Source organism: Equus asinus, chromosome 27 (genome assembly GCF_041296235.1).
Source record: "Equus asinus isolate D_3611 breed Donkey chromosome 27, EquAss-T2T_v2, whole genome shotgun sequence".
Taxonomy (NCBI): Eukaryota; Metazoa; Chordata; class Mammalia; order Perissodactyla; family Equidae; genus Equus; species Equus asinus.
Window position 1 is genome coordinate 37,785,704 of NC_091816.1, and position 21,583 is coordinate 37,807,286.

General features: G+C 47.3%; 1 protein-coding gene across 2 annotated transcripts in view; it reads right to left on the reverse strand.

The window, feature by feature from the left end:
* The window catches only part of CLN8 (CLN8 transmembrane ER and ERGIC protein), a 53,093-nt gene extending 47,626 nt beyond the window's left edge, over positions 1-5,467 (reverse strand). The window contains exon 1 of one of the 2 annotated variants that reach the window (XM_044760535.2): positions 5,120-5,459. The gene's annotated coding sequence lies outside the window, so the exon portion shown is untranslated. Of the gene's footprint in view, positions 1-5,119 lie in introns of both variants that reach the window. The other variant, XM_014842318.3, reaches the window with a different exon arrangement.
* Between the last annotated feature and the right edge of the window lie 16,116 nt (positions 5,468-21,583).

Below are 21,583 nucleotides of genomic sequence, written 5' to 3' on the forward strand. Positions count from 1 at the left end.
CAGAACCCAGAGCTCCTTGGAAAAATAAGTCGGCCATCCAAGGCCACCAAGCCTCTGGAGATGTCGAGCATTGAATGTATAGTTTCACTTCCCAAACCACCCTGTGGCCTTAGGCAAATGACCTAACTTCTCCCAACCCCGGTTTCTAGGTTCTGCTTTCTGCAAAGCCAGTAAACCCTCCTGACCCAGCCATAGGCAGGCTGTCAGTCCTGACAGCCCGTGATGTCAAGCTCCCTGAAAATCACAAAGTGATGGAGAGACAGCAGCCACTAACATTTCCGGGAAGACCCTCTCAAGCAGCCCCTTTAGTCTTCCCAGGACCCTGGAAAAGGAGGTTGGACATGTTTGCACTGGGGTATGGCTTTCAAAGCACTCGAGGGTGGGTGGTCTCATTTTGTATGGATCCCTGGTCAGCAGGCGCCTCTCTCCTAGCCCTTGGCCCCTGTCCTGGCCCTCAGGATCCGAGTCTAAAATGGAAATATGCACTGCCCACTCCACATGGTGGAGAGAATTAGATGCTACGAGCTGGAACAGCAGCTGGCGTTACGTCGGCATTCAGCACACGTTATTTAAAAAACAAATTAATTGTGAGGTAATGCAGCTGAAACAGCTTCATGAACTGTGAACTGGTTTTCAGGAGTGAGGTGGTGTCTCCACTTTCCGGATGGAAACCTCTGGCATGGGAGCATTCTGTGGAAGAACCAGCACAGAGAAGATGGAGTCAAGGAACCTAGAACTGGGGGGTTCTGTTTTTGAGTGTAGACACCAGGCTTTGGAGAGCCAGGAGCAGCCTCGCCTAGAGTGGAAAAATGTGGCTTTGGAGTCAGATGGACCTGGGCTCCAGAGCCACCAGCCGTGAGCCCTGGGTGTGCATCTGCTTGACCTGCGAGGCCCGGCCTCAGTTGTGAAATGTGGAAGTAACACCTGGGAGGGTGCTCTGAGATTTCCTGGGGCGCTTACCTGTTGGGGCTCGGTTGCTGTGCTGGCCCAGGACTACTCATGCGTCACCATGCAGCAGGGCCCTGGCCCAAGGATCTCACTCCGAAGGCTTCTCTTTACAGCACTTGTCACCACCAGACATGCTGTATTTTTATGGGTTTGTTCTAGTTATTTCTTTATTTTCTGTGTCTTCTGACTATACTGCCAGCTGCATGAGAGCAGGAATTGGTCTTGTTCAGCACTGGGAAAAGTACCTGGCACACATTGGTGACCAATAAGTATTGTTGAAAGGACAGATGAGGCAAGGAATGAGAAGTATCTGGACGGAAGTCATCTTTATCCACGCTGCCTGCACCACCCCCAGGCCAACTCTGTGAGAGGTGCTCAAAAGTGCATTGTATTGGAGCCAGCTCGGTGGCATAGTGGCTGAGTTCATGCCCTCTGCTTCAGTGGCCCAGGGTTCACGGGCCCAGATCCTGGGCACGGACCTACACACTGTGCATCAAGCCATACTGTGGCAGTGTCCCACATGCAAAAAATAGAGGAAGATTGGGATAGATGTAGCTCAGTGAAAATCTTCCTTGAGCAAAAAGAGGAGGATTGGTGACAGGTGTTAGCTCAGTGACAATCTTCCTCACCCAAAAAAATAAAAGATAAAATACTGTCGACGAAAATAATCCATAACCAATCTATAAATGAAAATTTGGGTGAGTTTATTCTGAGCTGAAATCTGAGGACCATGGCCCGGGGCCTTTCTTCCCGAAGGAAGAAAGGGCACCATAGAAGTGAGGTATACAGAGTAGTTGTATACCCCCAAGCAGGACGTTTCACATATGATTGAAATGTCTCTCCCACAATAGTCACGTGATTGCCCTGTCATCACAGCGCTTGATGGACACAGCAGGTGGTGGGTCTGCTATCTCAGAGGGTGTAGCAGGAGGCAAGTCTATTGTCTTGAGCTGGGTGGTCACAGGTGAGCGCAGCAATCAGCTTCTAGTCTAAGGAAAGATGCTTGATCCTTAAGGGAATGCCAACGTTGGGAGGGGGAGGGAAGTTGCACCTTTATCTCAAGGGCCTTTGTTCTTGCCATAGGGAATACCTAAAGCAGATATACAATGCATGCTCAATGGCCTCGGTCAGGCCCTTTTGGAAAGACAAGGTCAGGCCGAATTAGGTTTACACAAAATGGCTTCCTCATATTCTCCAATATATCCTATTGCTTGCCATTTTTATTTGTCAATACCAATTCCTTTACCCTACCTCATTAAAAACAAAATGAATTGAATTAAAAATATGATGGAGGAGCCGGCCCACTGGAGTAGCAGTTAAGTTCACATACTCTGGTTAAGTTCACACGCTTTGCTTTGGTGGCCCAGGGTTTGCCAGTCTGGATACTAGGCACAGATCTAGGCACTGCTTGTCAAGCCATGCTGTGGGAGGCATCCCACATATAAAGTAGGGGAAGATGGGCACGGATGTTAGCTCAGGGCCAGTCTTCCTCAGCAAAAAGAGGAGGATTGGCAGTAAGTAGCTCAGGGCTGATTTTCCTCAAAAAAAAAAATAATAATAATGAACGCCCTTTGAAAATAGAATATTGTAAACTTATTAGATGTGTTCAGCACATTAGGAAGAAGGTACCCCCACATTCAAATTTGGTTATTTTTCTGATGTCTCATTTAGGTTTTAGATTTAATATTCCAAAGATTGGATTTAGATATTCAAGGATCCTGTCTTTCCACTCCGCCATCTTCAAAGCATAGTGATAACCGCAATCGTTTTTTCAAAAATTACAGGTGTAACTGGTGATAAATATCCAAGTGGACTTGAGAGAACTTGGAATGCAATGCCGCCTGCTTCCTGCTCCCATGGGACCCACGTGACTCTCATCCCAGAGGAGACACCTGTGCCTCCAACCCGGTGGCTTGCCTCCTCGTCCCTCAGGATGTAACGACAACGACAAGTTTACTGTGTGAGGTCCCAGGCCGAGCGCCAACGCTGAATGGTTCATTCAGACCTCACATTGTCTGGCACATTTTCAAGCATTCTTCCCCGTGTTTTGTAGACAAGAAAACCAAGGCTCCCTGAGGGCCAGGTTAAGTAACTTGTCCAGCTGCTCACCACGGCGCAAAGATGAAGCTGAGTTTTGAAATACCACATCATGCGGTATTTAGAGAAGAAGATTGAAATGGACTTTTCAGAAGAGGTGGGGAGGGACAATTTTGACATTATCTTTTTTCTCCTGATCATATAAGCAATGCATGCTCATTGTTTGTTTAATTAAGAAAAAGTCAGAGTTTGAAAAGACATTAGCAGAGGAGTGGTGGTGAGGTTTCCCCTCGTCTGCCGGTTTCTTTCTAAGAACTAAGGGAAATGACTGAGCCCTCAGAGGGGAGGGAGGGAGGAGAGAATGTCCTGGCATTAAATCTGAGCGGAGAGCATGGTAACCCTGCAGGGGAGGTGTTCCATCCACGTGCCGTGCTTCCAGACAACCTTGCAAAGCATCGGAACCCGTGTTCATGATCCGTGGCAGTGGGTCTGAAACAAGCCTGATTCTCTGGATTTCTGCATTTCGGGTGGCCAGGCTCTCTGCGCAGCTGTGACAGTGACCCTTCCCCTGACTCAGCTCTAGTTGGACTCCTCTAAGCCTCAAGGCCCCACACTCAGGCTCTGTCTTCCCACATTTAGCCCAGTTTTAGCGGAAATCCCCCACCCTCGATATTGTCACCTCGGCCTCACTTTAGCAAGAATCCCGTGGAGTTGGTCTAGCAAGAACGCCCCCAGTCTTGTGTTTCCTCCTAGTAACTTCCCATCCACCACCACCCAATACACACCCTACTCCTTGGCTCTGAATCCCCACTTGTCCTTATTGTGTTCAGAGCTGAGCCTCTCAGTCTCTCCCCGCTACTGCAAAACCCCAGTGCTGTGGCCCCTACGCTTGTCAGGATGGCCCCTGAATAAAATCTGCCTTACGGTTCTTTAACGAGGGTCATGAATATTATTTTCTTCAACAACTGTGGCAAAATGAAAGCTTCTTAGAAAGGAAAAAACATTTGTCATAGCAAAATCTATCTTCTTATAGTCATTCCTGCTTATATGAGTATTCATTGTGTCCATTTCTTTTTCTGAAAAGAGTATTTTTGAGCCACAAACCATGGTGCCCATGGTTTGGATCCAAGATGCTCAGAATGCACTAAAGGGCTCTGAGCTTGGGTCCTGACACTCCCTCTCTCTTGCCAGGGTTTTCCCTCCACTGGCTTTGTGACCTTGGCAGGGTGGATTCACCTCTCTGAGCCACAAACGTGAGAAGATGAGATTGGTCTAAAGTCTCCTCCAGCATGAAGGCTTCTGCTCTGCGAGGGTCAGCTAAACCAGGGCAGGGCCCTCTCTGTTGAAAATGCCGACCTTGAAGCTAATGGCTACAATTATCTCCCAGACAAAGAATCCTTAAATCTCTGTTGGTCAAACCCGTCACCATAACAACCAGCAATTTAAAAAATGCTTTGATAAAATTATGTTGGTTAAGGGCTACCCAGCCAGCTGTTCTGGGGGTTCAGTGAAGCAGAGCATCGTGTGGACCCCTCGCCCCCACTTGAGGGACATCCAGCTAAGTCTGGACACCTTTGGTTCTCACAGCTGGTGGGGCGGGGTGGAGGTGCTCCTGGCGTCTAGTAGGGAGGGCCGGAAGATGCTCCTGCGCCTTCTACGATGCACAGGACAGTGCCCACAGCGAAGAAATGTCACTAGTGCTGAGAGAAAAAGGAACTGCCTCCAATTATGAACTAGAACTGCAGAGAGCCACGCTGTGGTCCAGGTGGGCTCTCCCCGACCCAGACAGGCCTGTCCAGGTCCTGCTCTTGCAATGCTCTCAGATGGTATTCAGGTGACCTGAAGAATGGGGTGCAACTTTGGGAAATGCCTAATTCCTATCTGCAGAGAGAGAAAATGCCTCTGATTTTTCACCTCAGTTACTGTTTTAGGAACAAATTTAGGGACTCAAAACTCACCCTCCTCCCTCACTACAAAGTATAATGTGATACATAAATAAAATATGGAGGCATAGAAAAGAAAGTAAAATTCAGTGTCTTTAAAATCACAGGTAGAATGTCATAAGGTAGCCAAATCCAAAAAGGAGCACCTTGAGCTGGTAGATTGGTGAAATTGCCAAACAATGGAAGCTTACCTGAGCGTTTTCTTCCAATTTTCCTCCCCGGCAGCTACGTCGAGTTTAGCTGTAGAGATGAGGATGTGAAACTTCGGATCAGCTGACCAGAAACCACAAACAGTAATTAGGAAACACACTTCCAATTCTCATTTTGTCCCTCTCCTTTAAAGGACCCAAATAAAGATGGTCGTGAAGGAGCTGGACTCTGAACACCCTCCCTTCAGCACGGTTGGGAGGTCACCAGTAATTGGGCTATCCCCGTCTCCCCATGGCTCCGGTGGCTCAGGAAGAACAAGGCAGAGCTTGCTCGGATGTTAATAATTGCTCACAGGCGTGGAGTGCATCCCAAACGAGGTCTGAGTCACTGGACACGAAGGCGGGGTGTAATGCAATGTCCGCAGGACTCCCACGCTCCCTGTGACGTCTGTCATCACCCCGAGGGGAGGCTGGATGAGATGGCACCATGTTGGCAAACCTGTTATTGTGTATGTCGTTGCAAGGTAAGGAGACAAGAAGGCTTAGGATAAAGCCTTACGTGAGGATCTGACACGAGCAAGCTGTCTAAACCATGTAAAACCTGGCCACATTGCGATGACAGGGTGGTCACGCTGATCTGTTAAGAGCCACATGTCTTGAACAGAAGTGCAGACGGGATTACACTGGCAATAAGCATTTTGTTCTTTTCTACCAATAAATAGCAACCATGAAAATCAACTAGCTTTTGACCTCCAAGCATCTAGGAGCAAAATTCTTGTTAGTACACAATTTACTTAAAGAAAATAACAAAGTGGTTTGTGCTTATGTTTATAAACACCAAGAAAAGAGCCAGATTAATCTTAGGGTTGTTACTAAATCGTAGAAAATAATGATACTCATGTATATAGTGCTTTGGTTTATGAAATATGTTTCATAAACATTATTTTGTTTGAGTATGTGCTCAAAGGATGTTGATTAAAGTAAGTAAATGTGGCGATTCTGGTTAATATTGGTACACTCCAAAAGGAGCAGAGATTTTGCTCCAAAACAGGATGTATCGTCAAGTGAGAAAATAAATCTTGGTTTAAATCATTATGTTTGTGTATTAAGCATTTTTAAAATTTTCTGTATGTATGATGCTTTGATATCCTGGGGCCTGGCTGACTGGGGAGGACTGCCCTCCCCGAGGGAGCTGACCACACGGAAACCAGCCAGAGTCCACACCCCACCCCACCCACCTGCCTCACCTGGCTCTAACTCTGGGAGACACAACCCCCCAGTCGCCCCAGGACCAGGCATCAGACAAGTAGGGGCAGCCCCTGCACCCAGGGCCCACTGAAATAATTCAAACTCCCAAATCCCAAACCTGCTCAGCCTGTTCCCCCTGGTGCCCAGTCCTGTGGGATGCTCTAAGTCACAGCACCGCCTATGAAGTATGTGGCCAATCGAGGCCTTAGATCCACAGCCCATGCTGCAGGCTGTCCAGGCCACAGAGGGACCATCCACAGAACAACTTAAATGAAGCCACAGAGAAATAGCCAGATGAAGCCGGAATGTGGGACATTTTGTGGGACAGCCGGCCTGGTCTCCTCAACAAGCACTGGGATTAAAAAAAAAGTTTGTGTGCCGGGTCGATTCTGGGCTAAGACAGCCAAAGACTTAACAGCCAAACGTGCTACGTGAACCCTGATTGGAGGCTGTTTCAAACCAACGTGATAAAATGCATCTTTGGGGGCCATGGGGAAATTTCAATACGGACTGAGTATTAGGTGATGTTAGGGAATTGTTGTCGATTTTCCCAAATGGGCTAAAAGGTATCATGGTTATGGAGATGAATACGCTTATTTTTAAGACAAATACCTGAAGTGCTGGAGTCAAGAGCGGTGACATCTTCAGTTTACTTTGAAATAGCTCAGCACCGTGTGTGTGTGTGTGTGTGTATGATGAAATAAATAACAATTGTGAAATTAATAATTAAAAATGAAGTAAATTAATAATTGTTGAATCTGGTGTTTGGTCCATGAGTATCCATCTTATTTTTAAAAACACTTTTTCTGTGCATTTAAAAACTTTCATAAGTGGGAAAATGTATTTGATCACTAAAACAATTTTCTGGCCCGTCTACACAGTCCTTTTCCAGTTCCAGAATAAAGGCAGCACAGTGCAGAGGTTATGGGCTCCGCTGCGGAAGCCGGACCACACGGCTCCATCTGTGTGCACACTCCAGCTATGAGATCCTGGGCATGCTGCTTACTTTCTCTGTGTCTCGGTTCCCTTTTCTTGAAAACAGGGTGAATACCTGTACCTGCCTCTGGCTGACATTTGGGCCGCACACGCCAGTGTGGCCATCTTGGGTGTTAAATATTTAAATTCTTCCAAAGCGGTTGGTAAAGAGCTGATTTCAAGGATCCCCTAGATGGCTCCATGATTCAGTAACTAAAGCTGTAGAACTGAATCGGCTGCTAAATATTTGGAGTTTATCTCACAGGATCCTTGGGGGAATTCAACGAGTGAATACATTCAATGAGAGAAGCACTCACCTTAGGAGCACTCTGTAAGTGTTTGCTATTATTAGTAAGCCTTTCATTTTTACAGAAGATTGGAAGTGCAATCTTTGTTTGTTTTATGTTGAAAGAGTAGACTGAAGGTTAATGTTGAAGTAATTAAGTTTTAAACTGAAGTGCATAATTAACAATCGAAAAGAAGACTAGATAAGGTCTGCAAGAGGTTTGTGGCTTCACGCCTCGTGCTGTAATATTACTTGTAAATTCAAGTCGAGCTGCCTTGAAAGTTCTTGTTGTAAATTAAAGCCTGTATGCAAATGAGCTACAGGTTAATCAAGTGGACCTGGGACACAGGTGGCACCCAGACGCTGTCAAAATCAGTTTCAAATCCAGGCCATTTTATTTCGCTTCTTAATGACGACTTTGGTAACAGGCATTAAATTACCAAGGGCATTATGCAGGAACCCACTAGGAGATCTGTGGAGAATGAGAGGCTGACCTGGAGTTGGGGTACAGCTGGGAGAGGAGAGCGCAACGAGACTCATCTGAAGCCCTGGGCACCTGCCGGGGTCAGGGGAGGGCAGGAGGGGAGCGGTATGGATCCGACGTCAAGGACTCCTTCTATTGTAGGTTAATCAGTTGGAACTCAATCATGTCAGGCAAGCATGGAGGAGTTTCAACACTAAATGGTAATAAAAAAGTCTGGAGGGGCAGAGAACCGCCATTGTGATGTGGGACGTCGCTGAAGGCACTGCATCCCTGGTGCCTGGTGGAGGATGCTCTGGATGGGTCTGCTGACGCCCAAGGTTGGAGGAGCCAGCGTGAGGATTAAAGGGGTGTGTGCCGACGTCCCTGGGCCCCGTGTGTCCGTTTAACTAGCGCTCCCTGAATGTCCACGTGTGCCTGTGTGAAGCCATCCCTGGAGTGGAAAGACGAAATGATGAGACATCTTCTGTGCTGCCCCCCGGGAGCTCCCGGTCCAGGAGAAGTCAGAGGAGGCGCCTTTACCTGTGTTATCCCAAGAGGCTTCTATGGGCTGAATGTTTGCGTCCCCCACAATATGTGTGTTGAGACCTAGTCCCCAAGTCGATGGTGTTTGGAGGTGGGGCCACTGGGAGGTCATCAGGTCTTGAGGGTGGTGCCCCCAAGATGGGATCAGTGCCCTCAGAAGAAGAGATGAGAACTTGCTTCCTCTCTGCTCTCTGCCGGGTGAGGACACAGAGAAGAGGGCCATCCACAAATCAGGAAGAGGGCCCTGGCCAGACACTGGATCTGGTGCCACCTCAGTCTCGGACTTCCGGCCTCCAGAATGTGAGAAATCAGTGTGTATTGTTTAAGGTCCCCGTCCGTGGTAGTTTGTTACAGCTGCCCTAACAGACTAAGACACAGGTTCACCCGTCAGATATCTGTATCTACATTTATGCCTATAATGTATATGCATTAAAAAATATATTTATTTATTTATTTTTAAAGATTTTATTTTTCTCCCAAAGCCCCCCAGTACATAGTTGTATATTTTCAGTTGTGGGTCCTCCCAGTTTTGGCATGTGGTATTTAGATGAGGAAATAAGCTCAGGGACATTCCGTGTTTTCACTGCCAGCAAGAGTCAGGCTGGACTGCATGTGTCTCTGTAGCCAGAGCTGTGTGCGCTCCGCGACCCCTCTCTCTTCAGGGTCTGCATTAGTTTCCGGGGCTGCCCTAATGAAGTGCCATAAACTGGGTGGCTTAGAACAACAGGAATTTGTTTTCTCACTGTTCTGGAGTCCAGAAGTCCAAGATCGGGGGTCGGCAGAGCCGTGAAGGCCCTGGAAAGGGTCTGTTCTGGGCCTCGCTCCCAGCTACTGCAGCTCCCTGGCTCGTGGTGGCAGAAGCCCCACCTTTACTCTCGGTCTCCCCATGTGCTGTGTCCAGACTCCCCTTTTTATAAGGACACCCATCTTATGGGACTGGGACCCATCCTAATGACCTCATTCTAACTTGATGACCTCTGTCAAGACCCTATTTCCAAATGAAGCCACATTCTGAGGTGCTGGGGGTTAGGACTCCCAACATATCTATTTTGGGGGGATGGTGCACAATTCAGCATAACAGGGTCCTTCACTGAAACCCGGTGACACCCCTGAATCCACATCCTGTCTCTCAGTGCCTCATTCTATTATCTCGTCACTAGATGATGCTAGAGGAAAGCTTTCTTATCCAGAAGTGCTTTCCCACTGTGTTTCCAGAGTTTATACATTTGCCAGACTTTAGAAGTATCATTACTGTGTTTCAGTTTTATGATTTCACCTTCAAGACAATAAATAGCATTTATATAAATTCCAAATATCCTTGGAATTTATCCCTTATATAAAATATATTTGATGGGTAATGCATGGATACTGGTTGCTGACATCAGGGGCGACATTCCAGCAATACGCGGTGTTCACATCACATGTAGGGTTCTCAGGGGGCCGTTCCTGGACAGAAATCCAGCAGCCGCTCTGAGACAGGGCAAGGCAGGAAGTGGGTGCTCCGACTACAGGATACGAGGGAATCAGCAGAGAGAATGACTCATGGTCACAAGCCTGGGGTGGAGCCGAGAACCCAGTGCTCTGCTGCGGGACCTCTTGCCCAGTGAGGGCCTCCCGGATCCACTGTGCATGTATTTATGGCTGGGGGGCGGGGGAGGGCCAGCTGGCAATTCCTACAGGTTCAGGCAGGAATAAGCTTTGTAATAAGTCATGGGAGGCGAGACACATCACTCGTCTTCGTATGACCTACTGTAACCTCAGGGACACAGTTAGGGGTCTTTGCGCTCTCCTCCTTGCCTCCTCGTTCACCTGCGTAGCCTTATTTTCTCGATATTTCTCTTCATTTGGGGTGGAACATGAGGGAAAAGGTTAGGGCAGGTGGAAGCAAAAATGAGAACTTTGATGAGAATAGTGTGGCTTCAGGGACTCAGCCTCAGGACATGTCATTTCAGGAGGTGATTACTCAATTAGGAGGCAAGAGGGACCCTTTATCCCAGGTGGCGGGAACGTCGGGGATGTGACCCGGAAGCTCAGGACAGGAAGGGTACAGCCTGCCCTCTGGTCAAGCTTAAATTCTGCTGGATGGGGTTCTCCGTCCTCTGCGGTGTGCCCCATGTAGTCATTGGACATCTGGTGCTGTGACCATCCTGTGACAGACAGAAAATCCTCCTAAGGACTCGGCGCGAGACAGCAAGGCGGCATACACTGAGAGCAAGAAGTGCACAAGTCACTCCTGACAGTGGGGACAACCCAGAATTCTGATCATGATGGCTGAGGCCACAGCCATGGTCGCAGTCCCTAGTGTGGAACGCTTGGACTTTGGCCGCCAGGCACGGCTGACTTTCTTGTTTTGCAGAATGCATTGGCTTGGAGGGAGTTCTTTGTAATGTTCTCACATCACAAAATGTAAACTGCCAGAGACTTAAGATTTAAACATTTTCCTGCATCAAAACAACGCACAACAAAACCAGGACAGGCAGCCACAGACCACACATTTGGACCAACGCCCCAGAGTTCTGTCACACCACGCAGAGTTCCCAAGTGAAAAAACACCAATATTAAGAATTCAGGGTACAAACTTCCAGCAATAAAATAAATAAGTCCCGGGATGTCATGTATAGCATGGTGACTAGAGTCAACAATACCGTATGTATTTGAAAGTCGTTAAGAGAGTAAATCTTGAAAATTCTCATCACAAGAAAAACTATTTGTAACTATGTGTGGTGACGGATGTTAACTAGACTTATTGTGGTGATCGTTTCACAGTTCTACAAGTATCTAATCATTATGTTGTACACCTGAAACTAATACTGTGTTATAGGTCAGTTATACCTCAATAGACATATAAGAACTCAGGGGAAGGAGAGTTTCATCTGCCGCATTAATTCCCTAGCGCTGTGTGTCTTTGTGGTTGAGTCTGTATGTAAGCAGCCTCAGATCTAAAGATTAGAATTGAACATTGGACTTATTTCCATCCCCTCCTGCCCATCTCAGAGTATAGGTCTATACGGGCAGAATGTTTCCATCCTGGAAAAGAAGAAAGGGTGAGTGTCATTTTCGGAGCCATCGAGCCCTTCATGTGGCATTTACCGGGGGCTTCCTGGGTGCCAGCTTGGTGCCCGGTAGGCTACTTGCCTTTTCTTGAGATTTTTCCTCATGGCTCATGAGGGGAGATTTTTACCCTCGAGGTCACGTCTGCACTTTGCTCGTGTTGTCACGGCCCTGTTTAGGTGCTGGGGATCACGACAAGTCATGCCTCGGCTTATGCACCATTTAACGCTTACAGTGTCTGCGTGTCTTCCCATTGCCTCCAGGATGCTGAGTCCCTGTGTCCCTGGTCCCTTCTCCTGTATCTTCTCCCACAAGCCTCCCCTCCTGCCATGCCAGGTGGGCCTCTGTCTCCCGCCCTCACTGTTGACCTTCACCCTGTGTTTGACCTTCAACCCTTGGGCTTTTGCTCATGCTGCTCTCTTTCCCGGGGTCCCTGCTCGTCCTCAAGACCCAGGCTATGGGCCTGCCCCTTCCAGCCTTGGCTGTCTGTCACCCTGGAGGAGCCGCTCTCCATCGCCAGCACAGCTTCCTCAGCGGGGTTCTCATGGCCATCTTAGGTCACTCTCCATCCGCGGCCACATCATTTGTGGTTCTTTACTATGATCGCTCCTTTGTCTTTCTCTCCATGGTGACTTTGTACGGTGTCAGCTTAACTAAGCTGGACCCTCATCTTTCAGAGTTCCCTTGCCCAGAGGGTCCCAAGTTCCTGTTGGAGGGGAGGGGAATTTGCATAAAATTTGGCAGGTGCACGCCCAAGGGCACCCATTTTGGACAGACTCTGTTATCACCACACTTCCTGAGGAACACTAAGCCCTGCTCATCGCTTTCCCCTATCAGCCCTCCCCACGCCTGTCACGGCCCTGAGAGCCTTTATGGAAGAGCTTTACGGGTTCCATTTGTAGGGTGCTCGTTGTTTCAGAGCAGAGAAAGAGAAGAAGCAATGAAGATAGTAAGAAGTAGAAGGAGGAGATCGGGTCCTTGGCAGATGCCAGCCCAAAGGCCAGGATTGCACAAAGCTTTCTCTTGTCCAGTGAGATCCACCTCCCATGATGGGATGATTCGCCTTATTTAGAGCAGCCATCTTCTCTGCCGTGTAGGTCGGAGTGGCTGCCAGGCCCTGGGAGGGCTGGTGTGTAACTGCTGCAGGTCAGTGGGCTCTTCTTGGTGGCAGAAGCACATTTAAATCACTCCATCCATCTATCCGTCCGTCCATCCACCTGTCTATCATCTACCCATCCATCCATCCGTCTATTCATCATCTAGGTTTATCATCATCAACATCACCTATTTATCTTCATCCATCTAATCTACCACGAGTTCACACTGATTTCTTCTATTCCAATCCAATGCCACAGGGTTTTTTCTAGCTTTCCCCATATTTGCAATTCTCTTCTTCAATAGTGAAAAAACTTACTCGCATCAACCTCAGTATATATTTTTTTTACTGTGGTAAAATACACAAAACATATAATTTAGCATTTTAACTATTTTTAAGTTGAAGGGTAGTAAGTACATTCACACTGTTGTGCAGCCATCACCACTCTCCATCTCCTGAAATTTCTCATCTTCCCAAACTGAAACTCTGTCCCCAGGAAAAGCTAACTCCCCATCCCCCGCCCCAGGCCCTGGTAACCAAGTAACCTTAATGTATCTCTGCTCAGTTCCCTGTAGGGAACCCAACTACTGGACAGGTCACCCCTCCCCACTCCCTCAGCCAGAAGCACCACGCAGGATTGTTCAGTGTTGCCCACTCCAGGAGGAAGAGGGAAGGGAAGGAGGAAAGGCCACTTATTCAGAAAGCATGGCTGCTGAGATGCCCCCATGCCCACCCTGGCCGCTGGGTGTGCCAGCCCCGAGCAGGCCCCGACCTGCAGCCTCCCCGGCTGGAAGAGCAGCCCAAGCTCATCCTGACAAGGGATGGGAAAGAGGTCAGGAGGCTGTCAGACGGCCTGCTCTGGTGTCAGCTCCTCCACTAATGCAATGGCCCCAAGCTGTGAGGACACTTGGGGACCAGGAGCTGGGCCCCAGTACAGCGGATGAGGAGGGGAGGAGAGGAGAATGGGAGGGAAGCACAGATAACTGAGGTCCCCCCCAACCTCCTGCCCCTTAAATACACCTCTGGCTTCCACTCTTCCTGTGGAGACTCAGCTCTCCAGCCTGTTGCTGTGGCCCTAAGATAACACACCCTTTCCTCTGGCTGCCCTGAAGACCTGCCTCTTTGCCTTCCGTGCTCAGCACCTCTGCTAAGCTGGCCCAGGTGTGATTTCCCCCTCTGCACATCTTGGCGTTCTTGGTGCTCCTGGCAGCGTACTGCCCTGTCTTTGATGGTTTTTAAGAATGGTCATGGGCCGTGGTCTCTTCCAAGATTTCCTGCCCCACTTTTTTCTTCTCTTCTGGGACTCCAGTGACGTGCATCTTGGACCCGTTCACCTCGTCCCGAATGCCCAACTTTCTCTCACATTCTCTCCTCTGTTTATAGCCTCCTTTCTCTGTGTGTCTCAGTTCATGAAAGTTCTTCTGAGCTCCGTCCACTCTCCTAATCCTCTCGATTGCTGTGTATGATCTGCTCGGGTATCATTTTCAGCCAGTTCATTGTTCCTTTCTAGAACTTCCACTTCATTTTATATATATTTATGACTTTCACTTTTCTAGTGAAATCTCCACCTGCTCATTTCAGTACTTGAATAGAGCAATCACATATGTTTTTAAAGAATGTATTTCATAACCCCAAACTCTAGAGTCCTGTGGATCGGCTTCTGTTGTCTGCCTTTATCTTTTGGTTTTTAGTAATTTTTTTCTTATATTATCTTGGCTAGGCAATTTTATTTATTTATTTATTTATTTTGGTGAGGAAGATTGGCCCTGAGCTAACATATGTGCCCATCTTCCCCTATTTTGTAGGTGGGATGCCTGCCACAGCATGGCTTGATGAGTGGTGCCATGTCCACGCCCAGGATCCAAACTGGGGAACCCTGGGCCCCTGAATGGGAGCATGCAAACTTAACCACTGTGCCACCCGGCTGACCCCCCGATGGTTTTTGATTGAATGTTGATTACTGCATATGAAAAACTGCAGAGGCAATTTCAGGCTCTAGATGTACCATCTTCAGGCAGCATTTTCTTTTCCTCTTGGCAGGCATGTGGGTGGGGCAAATTATTTTAATCCAACCTGGGACTGAGTTGATTCGGGGCTGCATTTCAGGGTTTTTTAAATCAGGTGACTAAATCAGATATTAATATGTTTTGTGTTTAGGATCACGGATTTGAAATTACTGTGTACCTCTTGGCTCAGCCTGACAAGAGAAATGTGAGTTCACAGCTTAACATTCTCAAATTGTGGCAGCAAATAAGTCAGTGAAAAGTCAGCCCCTGCGTTTGGGGCCACAGTCCTGGGCGGGAGGAGGGCAGGTGGCTGTGGCTGTGAAGGAGGTTTTGGTCGGTGGGGGGTGGGCGGGGGGGGCCCGTGGCCAGAGGACGAGCTGCGGGAGGAAGCCTTTGTCACCGGCTTCATTTCCAGGCCCAGCATGGTTCTTCATGAGTTTTATTTTTTCTTCTTTTGCAAGAACAAACCAACCAAACTAAAGTGGGGAAAAGTCTTTGTTAATGTCCTGCCTGGACACCAAGCATGGGCTGGGTAAAATGGGAGATAGGAGTTCGTTTAACTTTTTCCATTTTGTGCGCAGCACCTACGTACATTGGTCTCCCTCCCTCCCTCCCGTCTCTCTTTCACTGTCTTTCTCTCTTTCCTTTCTTCCCCTGATGCGTGGAATGATTACAATGTTTGAAACACAAAATTGGACTCCAAATAATGAAATAGTTTATGAGGTGAGGCCGGCCCTGTGGCTGAGTGGTTAAGTTTGTGGGCTCCACTTTGGCAGCCTGGGGTTTGCTGGTTTGGATCCTGGGCACGGACCTGCACACTGCTCATCGAGCCATGCTGTGGCGGCGTCCCACATAGAAGAACTAGAGGGACCTACAGCTAGGATATACAACTGTGTACTGGGGCTTTGGGGAGAAAAAAAAAAGAGGAAGAGTGGCAACAGATGTTAGCTCAGGGTCAATCTTCCTCACCAAAAAAAAAAAAAAAGGAAATGTATAAAAAATAGTTTATTAGTTAAAACAAGAATTAAATCGGTAAATTGTATCACCCATAAGCTATTGTGGAAAACTCCCCAGCTCCATTTGGACAGCATCTGTGTCTGAGTTATCTTTGCGGTCTATACCACCTGACACACAGCCTTCTCCCAGAGATGCTCTGTCATTTCATTTCTTGTTGCTGGGTGTGACAGTTTATGGAGATGCCCCACGTGGGGTAAACACCCGTCTGTCCACTGTCTAGTGTCTGTTCATAAGTATTTTGCATACGAGAAATAGCTGTCAGTGGCAATGATTAGTTAGTTAGTGGGTTGATTTTGACTAGGGATTCAAATAAAAGATTTGTCTCTTCCTCCTCTGTATCATATTAATTTTCTTATTAACCCAACATAGAGTTTACTATCAAGTCCTGTCCTGTTAGTTCAGAGGGGACTTGTTAGTTGCAGAATACAACAATTATCTCATGTTTAGGAGCGCAGCTGCAACTTTGTGACAGCTCGTATCAAACTGCTCCTATTCTGAAATTCACACAAGGTTACAAACCAATGTCATCTCAATAAAATAAACGACAACAAAACTGCTCCAATTTTGAAATATAGTGTTGTTTTACCAATCCCTGTTTATTCAACATCCTTGAGCAAAAACCGAATGTAAAAATAACATTGACTTGATGGTTGTTAACTTAAAAGTCAGTGTTTAATGATGGTGTTTATAGTTGTCACTGCTGATGGGAGATGAGACCGCCTGCTTCCCAATGCAGAGGTGCTGCCCTCTGGTGTGAGACCTTGAGCGCCGTGACACCCTTCACGCTGCGTCTAAGCTGGCGAATCTAATTGCGTTTGCCTGAAGCCAAAAATATCCTCAGGCAACGATAATAAAATATGTTTTACTTTAGAAACAAAGTTGTTTCCAAAGTGTGTTGGGGCAGCGCCTTATTAATGCATAAATCCATAAAACAGATTTTCTGGGTGCCAATTACTTAATTCAAATGAAGACACCCTGTTCAATTCCTTCACGGTTATTATGGTGAAAGCAGGCTGGCGCTTCAGAACAGGAGATGTGCAGGGAATGGCTAAACTCAAAAGCAAAATCCAAATCTCGCCTCCGGAAGCTTCAGTCACTCACGTTTCAAATAGAGACGACTTGAGGGTATTTCACAGGCAAGTTGCTTGATCCAGATTAGGAATGCAGAAGAATCTAGAATTTTGGTTTGTTTGGAGTATCTTAGGAAACTACCTTCTTTGAATACAGTTAAAATGAGCTCTTGTTAGAGCTAAGCATTTTAAATATTTCGTAAGTTTTTATAAAATTACAGGTTGAACATCCTTGATGAGCCCAAGACCACCTAGCAAGGCTAGTTGGGGAGAATTTAGGGAGTGCTGGAGAAGGTCAAAGATTCACCAGAAGGAGCATCTGGTGTTAACAAAGGAGAATCACGTGCGAGTAACAGGAGCTCCAGCCAAGGAGACTCTGTGTCCTGCGTCGGGGGCTTACCGCTCAGGGCCAGCTGACCCAGGGGCGTCCAAAGGTCCAGGCTGCCTCCGTGTGGCTCAGGTCAGAGTCACCCAGGGACTTGACGCTGGCAGCGATTACAGTAAAAAAATGAGGAGCAGTGAGGTTTGAAATAGAAAAGCAATATGGACACAACTAGAAGGACCTGCAACTAAGATATACAACTATGTACCGGGGGAGGGGGTTTGGGAAATAAAGCAGGAAAAAAAAAAAGATTGGCAAAGTTGTTAGCCTAGGTGCCAATCTTTAAAAAAATAAAAGAAAAGCAATATGGAGACAGAGGTTGAAAAAAACCGTCACCCGGGTGATCTCTCCCTCAGCGTAGGCACCTAGAATTTTTTCAGTTTCAGAACGAAAATTTACAAGCTGATGGGAAAGACGTCCTCTGGGGTTGTTCCCATCCTACATGTCTTCGGCAGGTGTGTTGAGAAGGCAATGCCCTGCCTGCTCTTCCCCGCGCCATTTCTCAGGCCGAGCTCAAGCTCGCTGTTGGCAACCTTGAGGGTGAGGCAGTATCTTCCTCTGGGATCAGGAGCCGCTGCCGTACGTTTGACTGTGAAACAGCGGGTCCCCAAATTCAGCGTTTCTCTGCTGTGACCAAGCCCGGAGCTCATGCAGTGTCCATCTGGCTACCACACACGGGCCCAGTGGAAGTTGGGAAACAGAGCGCATGCTGATGGTCATGCTGTTTCCCATGTGGTGAGTAGGAAGGTTTTCTGATCCGCAAGTTTCACATCTTTGAGCCGCGTCAACAAAACAGTAACATGCTAGCTTATTAGCTTGTAAGTAAAGCAAAAGAAATTCTGTGACCCTTCGCAGACCCAACACTATTTTGGAGTAAACCTTCTGTCTGGTAGTTGAACCTAAGCGCAGAATCCATGACTCTCTCTCTCTCTTTTTTTTAACTACAGTATCTCCAGCATGGTGCCCAGTACATAAATGTTGTTCAATCAATATTTAATGGATCAATGAGTGACTGGTAGAGACACAGAGGAGCTGGATGCATTCATTCATCCAGTTGGTCACCTATAAGTGGATGTAAGAATATTGTGGATGTATATTCGGTGTCACACGCTTTATGGGGAACCAGAGATCTAAACAGGAATTTGATATATTTCTTGTGCTCAAAAAAGCTCTCAATCTGATCCCAAACTGGTTAACAAATAGATTCCTCTTAGTGTGACATATTATAACAGATGCAAGGTTGAGCATCGTTTTGGGAGAAGAAAGAAGACAGTGATCAGTTCACTTGGGAAGGACAAGGGAGACCCTCCGAGGTGACAGTTGAGGTAACTCGAAGGCTTGGCAGGAGTTTGCTAAGGATGGGGCACCCAGGCGAGGTGGAAGGCTGTTCCACGAGAGTGAACGGCAGGTACCAGGTGAGCTGTGAGACTGAACGGCGCACGAATCTGGGAACTGCTAGTGATTTGTTAGAGCTGGGAAATCCAGGGCACAGTAGGCACGGGAAGAGACGCAGTTGGAGACGGGAATGGGTTCAGATGATGAAGAGTCTTGTGACGAGGAGCCATTGAACATTTTAATGGAGAGGCCATTCCAGATCTGAATTTTAGAAATGACCTTTTGGCAGTATGGGACAAGCCAATGGAAAATTGATGTTTGGTGAGCACCAGGAGAGAGGATCCTGGGGGACTATATGATTGATTGTGATGAGGAAGATAAATGAGAGAGAGAGGAATGGACACCAGCTGCCAGCCGGCAAGTGGTGCCCCAAAATGCCTACACGGGAGCCAGGGTCTCAGTTCCCAGGGAGATGTGGTGCTCGGGCTGGGGGTCTGGTGTGGAGAGATGGAGGAATGGGTAGCAGGGTGGACACTGGAGAACGGGGCAGGAAGGACAGGGAGAGGTGGCTGCTGACAGCAGCGTCCCTTCCCCTCAGGGCTCTTCAGTGTGTGGAGTGTCTGTGATGGACGCCCAGGAGGAGGGCGGGAGCCGGGCCAAGAAAACATGCAGAAATGTGTGCATTTGGAATGCGGTCTGCATTGTTGCTGAATCTCCGCTTTGCAAAGCGTGTTGTTGGTATAAAACTGAATTTTTCACACTCTAAATTGTAAAAGACCATAGCGGTGTAATGAGATCATTTGGAAATGGATTTTCATTGGCACTGGACTCTAATTTTTCAGGGAAAATCCATCTAGCCAATTTTAAACTACCATGAAAGTCGTATGGCGCTCTCCCAAGAATTTGGCTGGATGGCAAGGCTTGAAGTAGTGTCTTCGGAAATCGTGGCTTCTTTCCTGATACAACATCTGTGTGTTGCTCTTCACCTTAACCAAGAAGCAGGGAACAATTCTCTGAACATATTAAGTGATGCTAACTTCAGAGTTCGCAAAATAAAAATAAACAAAAATAAGGAGCAGAACTCTTTCCAATGCCCTAATTTTCAGAAGGCAACTCATTTAAAATTTCAAACAAGGAAAAGCAAGCTGAAAACATCCCAATTGTTGCACCTGACTTTTTCTAATCATTGCTTCTCGTTTTGAGGTTGTGTTTTTTAATTAATAGGCTATTTTGGGGGAGCATTTTCGTTTACAGAAAAATTGAGTGGAAAGTACCAATGAAAATAACAGTAAGAAGTTTTCACATATTGAGGGATATGGAGAAACCATTCTGGTTTAAATCTGATTTGGTCTAAAACTTGTTTTTCCCAGAGCAGCCTGACTTACGGCCCAGCAGACAGGTACCGGTACATCTGTTTCAAACATTTTTCCCAAAGCAAAGAATGCCCTTTTTAAAGATAGAGATGAATGTCTCCCTTTCTCTGACACCGATACCAGTATTTCTTTGAAGATAAGCTTTGCTGCCCAGAGAACCAAGGGCAAGTTGACCTGCTGCGTCTGTGCTCCAATGCAGCAAAACATCTCCTTGTGATTTTGGGGAAAAAAGTGTATTCCTGTCATGCTGGATGTATGTTCTTTGTTCTGAAATGATATATAACCAAGCTGTAAACTACACTTCTCCAGAGCACCTTCTTCCCTGGGGAGGATAACACTTCTGGGCTACTCGTCCCATTAGCTCATTAAACCTCTCTCGTATCTATAGATTTGTTATTGACTATTTGTGTCAACAGTCCTGAGTTCCCACATACCTCTCCCCTCACCCCCCCCACCCCCCGCCCCAGTGCCCCTGTTAGTAACATTTTGCACTGCCGTGACACATTTGTTACAATTGATGAGCCAATATTAATACATTTTAAACGAATATCATGTAACTTTCTTTGCACTTTGAGCCCTGGGAAAACAGTGATAGACCATATGTGGATAAAAGTATAAAGTTCTCAATGAAATACCAAGTAAATTAAAACTTTTATTGACAGATTATAGGATTAAAGACAGAAAAGTATATAAAGCTTTCTTTAAGTGTGTTATGGAAAGCAATAGGCTAAAAGGGAGACTAAAATAGTAGATATGTGTTCTCGATTTATTTATAAATGCTTTCTCTTACCTGAACATTTTTATACATCGCGATTGTTGTAATGTGAGTTAAACGGAAATGGCACGCACACGGATTCAGTTCCCTCAACAGTCCTATCACACCAGGACTCAAGGACGTCAGCAGAATTCCCAACCAAGCACACAGCTCACTGGGAGGAAGCTAACAAGTGGTCTCACCAGTGGCGACTTTCACTCCAGATGCTTCCTTCACTAGCCACCTCTGTCAACGTACCTCAAAACCTCACCGAGGCTGGAGCAGGCGGAGGGGAGGAAGCGGCGGCAAAGTGCACGAAGCACCGTGCCTGAGAACCTGGGGCAGGTGCTGTGACAGCGAGGTGCCCTTCCTCAAGACCTTGGTCCGTGCTTCCGCGGGGGTCGGAGGGAGAGAGACTCAAAGAGGGAGCCACCTACCGTGATATCCCGCAAGAGCTAAGGGACAGGTGGAAGGAAGGCTGTAGATGCCTGGGCAAGCAGAAATTTCCAACTAAGGGGGTGCGAATCTGGAAGGCAACAGACAAGAGAAGGCGGCCAAGGCACAACAACACACTGACAGCAAGGGATCAGGGCCTGACTAGAGCAGGGACAGCCCACACCCACCGCAGGAGATGACTGAGTGCTGCTGGGTTGTTGGGAGCTGGAGCCCCGGCCCCAACACGGGGCCTGGGGTGACTCCTGACACTCCACAAGGCCCTGTCCACTCAGGCCAGATCTGTAGACCGACACACTGACCTGACACGTGTCTCCTCTCATTGCAACTCGAGACAGTCTAAAACAACCATTTCCTAAATACCGTAGCATTTATTAACTTTAAACTCACTTTCATCTATGCCATTTTTGCATACAGATGAAATCTGTAGGCTTAAGAAATGTCCATTTCTTCT